Source organism: Zingiber officinale, chromosome 4A (assembly GCF_018446385.1).
Source record: "Zingiber officinale cultivar Zhangliang chromosome 4A, Zo_v1.1, whole genome shotgun sequence".
NCBI classification, from domain to species: domain Eukaryota; kingdom Viridiplantae; phylum Streptophyta; class Magnoliopsida; order Zingiberales; family Zingiberaceae; genus Zingiber; species Zingiber officinale.
The window spans coordinates 109267217-109274300 of NC_055992.1; positions in this window are offsets into that span (position 1 = coordinate 109267217).

The window sequence follows — 7084 nt, forward strand, 5'->3', positions numbered from 1 at the left end:
GCACAAGGAAGGTATCCATTTCCGTCCACTTGCTTCCATTCTTCTAAATCTCATGCTCTGATATTTGTTTCATCTTAATTTTCAACATTTTCTACCTTTTTTGATTGCTTTCACTGCTGTTGTGCTGCATGATAGTATTCAACCATTTTCTTCTATTATTAATTTTGACAATATTCCTTGGTTTTCCTTCCTTGTTGCATGTCTTTAATGCAGCATGTCTTTGTTGGCCCTTTCGAGCGGATCCACGTATGTTATGTTCCATTGGTGCAGTGGCTCGCTCTCCACTTATTGTTCATTTTTCCCCTCTTGATCACCTTGAAATATCTATATCTATTCTAGCAATTACATCGGTATTATATTTTCTATTGAGAAACATTTATTTAGTATCTTTTTATTGGTTTTGAACAGAAGAAGAAGAGGCGAAGAGGGTTGAAGGGAATGGAGAGTATGGACTCAGATTCAGAGTGAAGGGGAATAAGAAGGGACAATTTCGTTTGTTTTTTTCTCCCTTTTTTCTTTGATGTAGTTTTTTTTCTTTTGAATTTGGATTTTAATGTGAGTAGTTGTCAATGGTAATATTTGACATATTCTCAATTTTCTCAAATAATTTCTTTTATTTGACTTTGCTTCTTCATTACTGATTTTTTTTTTCTAATATAATCTGGGTTTGTTAACAGTTCATGAAAACAATTTACTCCAACGAAGAAATTGACGAAGTGCGATCCGAATGAGCGGATTGTGTACTAGACTATATTCATTACTAGGTATAAATTACTAGACTTCAAAAGATGGTTGAACACTTTGTTTGTGACTCCATGACTTATTGATTTTGATTCCTTAGTGCTAATAATTTGTTTGTTCACAGCTAGCTATCTCCTTTGCTCAATACTTCATTCTTGCATTTCTACCATGAGCAGAATTAGCTGACATTTCCCTTATTTATTGCCTCTCTTTGTGGTCCAAAATTAATAATGGCTGGGTTGTGTGAGTAGCTTATTTAGTTGTTTTCGAATTATGCAAGGACTGACAATGTGGAAGTTATCTCTTTGTGAATTGTTAGATGATGACCTTTTTGTATCTTATGAGTTGCTCTACAAATTTCTTGTTTGTACTCTCCTTATGATTTTCATCTATATGCCATGACTTAATCTTGTTTTTCCTCCTATAATTTATTATTTTTTCTTGTTTGTACTCTCCTTATGTCAATTTGCAGCTCCTGGCAACTTGTTACTTCCAAAATGGAAAAGCATATTATGCCTACGAGGTCTTAAAGGTAATGCAGTCTAGAAAATGGCACAGAAAATTGCATGAATATTTTGTTTCAAGATGTTAATGGATGTAATGCGCTTTGCATGGATTCTATTGATCTTGGATGATAGTTCACTTAAATAATGTTAGCTGCATGTAGTGCTAATTATTTAATAAACTATGTTAAGCTAGGTATCACTGCTCCTAGTAGATTCCATGTATTGTTATTCTCTAATAAACACCTCTTTTTGTTTCCTTCATTTGGTTTGATTTTGCCTTCTATGCACTACAGATTGGTTAATTACATTCTCCTTTTGGAATTCTGGAATTTGATAAGTTTTGTTAAATTTTCTCTTGCAGGTCGGGCAATTCGTGAGGCTTGAGTTTTTTTGATGCAAGAAGTGAGTTTTGTTAGGATGTAGCTTGCCTTGCTAATTTGTAAATTAAAAGCCATATGGAGAACATCAAATGGAAAACATGTAATTTAATGTATATGGAGAGTAATGGAAAACATGTGTATTTTGATGAGTAACAACTCATTTTGTATATTTTTGTATATGTGGCTACAAGATGAATTATATACGAATGTTTATTTTGGATTTAATGTAGTAAATATTTAGTTTTGCATTGGTGGTTTGCTTATAGTAAAATAAGATTGGTTGTTTGGTATTAATGAACATTAAAGACAACAGTTAAAAATGTTGTAAAAATCAAGTAAACCACAACGAAATTTTTTTGTAAAAAGTGATAAAAGACAACGATTTTATTCGTTGTAAAATATATTAAAACTGTTATAAAAAAAATAAAACGTGTCAAATATTCTCTACCACAACAGTTTATATCCGTTGTAAAAAATGTCTACCACAACGGTTTATTTCTGTTGTTAAAATTATCTACCACAACGGTTTTAAAACGTTGTCGTATCCTTCGTAGCCAAATTTTGGGCATATAAATAACAACGGATAAAAACCGTTGTCAAATGTCTACAAAGACAACGGATTCAAAACCGTTGTCGTAGGGCAATACATTCTACAACACCCTCAGTTACAACGGTTTTTTGACCCTACGACAACGGATAATATCCGTTGTCGTTTGCTGTTTTTGTTGTAGTGCTATTTGCCTTTCCTTGTCTGTGCCCTCCTTTGTAAGTGCTCATTCTCAACGTTCCTCTTTTCTTTGCTTCTTGAAGATGGCACAAGAAACTCTCACCCCCTGGTATACCACCTTCCATTCTAATTTTGATAATAGTGACCTTGCATTAGCCAAGCTGATCCTAGAGATCCCTGAAACCTACAACCTCCACATTTTTAGCCCTCAAGACCACCCTCATTGTCCTCCCCTAGTTTCATCACTTTCTTTAAGGACCAGCTTCATGCTGGTCTTGAGTTTCCCATTCCCTATTTTTGTCTGACCTAAGTCGGTATTTTCATGTTCCCCTTTCTTAGTTTACACCTAATGTATTTCGTGCTATGCATGGAATGGTAATCATCTTCCGCCTATACGATATCTCCTTATCTTCCCATCTCTTTTATCATTTTTATTACCTCAAGAAATCAAAACACAAGGTTTTCATGGTTTAGTCCAGGCCCAAGTCCATGTTCTTTAAGAACATGCCTTCCTCCAATAATGAAAATCCTACAATTTTTTATTCAAGCACCTGAGCCCATAATTTGGCCGACCAAGTGGCAATCATATCTTCCTTGTTCTTCTAAGTTAGGGGTCCATCATCACTGGCCCATTTGTGTTGTTGCTTCGGAGAAGTAGATAGACATGCAGTTCATCCTATCCACCTTGCTACGTGAAAGACTTCTCTATGCATTTGGATTGAGTCCCGTTCACACAGCCCTACCGATTCCCTTTGGTAAGCCCAGACAACTGAACTTCTGTCACCTCACTAACTGAGGTTTTCCCTTTCTTTACAGAGGACATCATGTTTAAATATCACACCCTTACCTCCTTGAGGCTGAAGAAAGATATAATCCGCAAGCAAGGGTAGACCATTTTGGCTGACCAAGAGATTTAGCCAACTGGCCCGTTTGGGGAAGTGTCCCATGACCCGATGGGTAGCAGTGCCCTAGTGGCCATCGAGGAAGCGACGGCTGATAAGCCCCCAACCATCTCCAAAGACACCTCGGTCGAGGACCTCGAATAACTTGTATGCCTCTAACGTAAGAGGCATCGAGTTAGCCCTTCAGTGTAATCTTCTCCCGAGCAGTTGTCTTTGACTCATCCATCTACTCGGTTGTCTATTCTAGTTTAGGTGAGGACCCTAGCCTATCTTGTGCACATCACTTAACTCCTCCCCCTAAATGTGAGGAGAAGTGGCTTCTAGGGTGAGTGTCTCTCTCACCACCGCTGTACCTACGGGGTCTTCTACTTCATCATCCACCCTGTTGGTGGAGGTCATTTCTCCTTCGTCGCGACTGGCTAAAAGTCACTTCCTATTTACGTCTTCCTTCCAAGTACCATCCCCCTAGGTGCTTCCCCTACCTCTATTTCTGATCCTTCCCTGGTCTACAGGCAAGTGCGGCTAAAGGGCCTACTAGCATAGGCTTGGAACGATGCGGTAGATAAGGTGTTGGACTGCCCAGTGCTAGACTTTACAGATAGGTTTTCCGAACAGCTATTTGTAGTAAGTTTTGATTGCCCTGCCCTTGTGCGTAGAATGCTGCTAACTATGCTCTTCTATAGGTTTGTGTGACTGCGATGGGGGTATCCCAAGCTGTTGTGGGACTACAATGGGAAAATAAAGCCCTGCAAAAACAAGCCAAGGAGTGGGGGGGGGGGGGCTTCTAGGGTTGTGGGTCAAGTCTTCGACCTAACTTCACCCAAGGAGACTTAGATGCATCATGATTTATTAATCCAAATGATGAAGAAGATACAAGAAGCTCAGGAGTTGGCCCACGTAGGGGCCGAGAAAATCTTAAAACTAAAGGCTGCCCTGAAAACTAGTGCAGATAAACTTTTGTCGGAAAGCGCAAGGAGGACCCAAGTGGTGGCTGACCTCGATGCAAAAACCCTTGAAGCCCAGGACCTTTCTGCTAAGCTAAAGGAGCTAAGTACTACTCATGCTTTGACTATTAATAGTAGCTGGATGCTCAAAGGACTGCCTTGGAGTCCATGCATATTGAGTTAGAGGCGGCTAAGTCCGATGTTGTGGATTCCAAGCATGAGCTGAACGAGGTACAATCCCAACTATTCTAATCTCAAGGCAAGCTGGAGAATTACTAGGCAGGGGTGGATGGCCGTTTTGAAAATAGGAAAACTGCCTACTTTGTTTCTCCTGACTTTGGGTCCCAAGTCAGCGACATTATTAATCAAATGGGCTTTTAAATGACCTACCCGACGAAGCCTTCCCTATCTTCAAATAGTTCCATGAGCTTTGTATGCTAAACTTAGATTGAATCACAAACCTTTCTTGGCCGATAATGAACTATGATCTTGTTTTGTTTCTTCTATAGGGGTGTTGTTTAATTTTGTGTACGTGAACACTATCTTGTGAGGGAAGAAGTCATGGCTATTCTCTTGAGCCTTGATCGAGTAATGTCTTCTGCTATTCCCTCAGGGTAGCATTACATGCTTATGCTATTTCCTCAAGGTAGTGGTTAGTAAATGCTCATCATGGACTATGGTGATCGTATCCTGGCTTGTAGTCAGTCGACTACTAAGCCCTCTGTTCGAGTGGTTGACTAATTTACCTGGACGGGAGGGATGAGTGCTTGCAAAGCCAAGCTTATATGGGGACCCTCTTCTCTAGCTACGGAGATGGTCGGTTATAACCAGGCCGCTTAGATAGGGTGTTCGGTCCTTATGAGGACCGACCTGGTCCTAGATGGGGGCCATGACAGTCGCATAATGCCCCAATCACCTCTACTTGGGCTGATTAGGTTACTGTCGTTATAAGTGTCCGATAAGACCCCAAGAGTAGTGTGCCTTGCTATATTTTTGTCTTTTACCAATACCATAAATGCCTCCTTTCTTGTAATGCCACGTGTTCATTAAACTTACCTTTCGTAAACAAGAAAGCCGATGTGCAATATTCTATATGACTGATGGTTTACCTACCCTTTCATCCGACGACCCTGGTGAGGGGATCATTTGCCAAGGTGATAGCATAGTCTATCACACCAAATCCATCTTTACAAAGACCTAATAGCTTCTCCCCTACGCATATACTTTGCCCTCGACTTGCTTCGTCATTTTCTTCCTCTGGCGATCCTGATCATTCTCCACTTTTATTTACCATTGGATCTTTCACTCTCTCCCTTTTCTTGAGACCCTTTTCAGCCTTGCCTTCTACTCACCTTTCACCATGGAGGCCTTTGCTTTGTGGTATACCCATTTGATTTTGGATTTCACCAGTCTAGACTTCAATGATCTTCGTTTTAATTACGAGACCCCTTAATCTACTCATGTGATCATGCCCACTGAGAATGACCGCCCACATAAGTCGTATGTCGTCTATATGACCTTCTTTAAGGAATAACTCCTTGTGGACCTTTGCTTTCTATGATGACTTGACTAGGTTTAGGGATTGATACTTGATAAATTTAGGTCATTATTGCACTGAGCATGGAGAACTATTACTTAGGTCATGCACAAACAACTTTTGTATCTTGCTCACTAATGAAATTATTTGATAAGATTAGATTGACTTGCTAGAGATTATGATGCACTATTTAACCACATAAGTTTAGATGCAATTTTTACTTGAGGACAAGTAAATGTTTAAGTCTGAGGGTGTGATGTGTGTAGATTATATACACTTTTATGCATATTTTGATGCACATCTACTTATATTTCATGAGCATAGTCTATGTTTATCGTACTCTATTTCATTGTAATATCATATTTCCACTTTTTTTATCGGAGATCTGCTCTTTGTGTATTTTCTTATTGACAAGATACTATTTAGAGTGAAAATGACATTGATAGATAATTTGGAGAACAAACAAAAACAAAGGGGTTTGGCTATGTGAATCAAGAGTCATGCCACTTACCATAGGAGGAGATGACCCTGGTCGTGTGGATTCCACGCAGCCGTGCAATGTGTAAGTATCTCGTGATAGTTTTGATGTGATTAACCAAATCAAGTTAGGTCATGTTGTTATTTTGATATCATGTATCTAAGTGTGTAAGAATTTATGAGCATAGGAAGTCGAGCGAAAGACGCAACCAGTGAGAAGGACGGCATGGGAGAGAGTCGATGGGCTTGGTGTGTCCAAGGGATGAGGTGCTATGAAAGAGTACGCCGATGAACGAGAAGGAGATACGCGACATTTCTGAGGGACGAGAAGCTGGAGCGGAAAGTTGCTTGCGAAGGCCAAAAAATGGGTTCTGATGAGCCCTATCTGGATGGTCAAAATCACCCAACCGAGTGAAGCTGGAGCGAGAGCTTGGACCAAAAAGTCAACACAAAGGTTGACTTTGGTTTGGATGCTCAGACTAGATTTATCAAAAATTGATGTAGCATGATTCATTGTGAAGAGGATAAAATTCAATCCATGTCCTGGCACCTGGAACCTTCTAGGCGCCCCGATCAGGGCTATAAATAAAGTTCTGATTCCAGTAGCTTAGAACATCACTTGTAAAATGACTTCTATTTTTGTTCTACTACTTTTGTGAGCTGTTAATGTTGTAAAGAGGCTACTCCACCCAAAGGAGACTTGAGTGAACTTCATTTATCTAGGATTAGTAATTCTCTTATTGTAAACCTAATAAATTCTCTTGCCTTTGTTTTTTTAATTTATGCATTTATGTTTTGTTATTATACAAGTGTTTTCTTAATTTAGTTTGAAACGTCGAGAAAGGTTTGATTTGTGTTTTCAGGCTATTC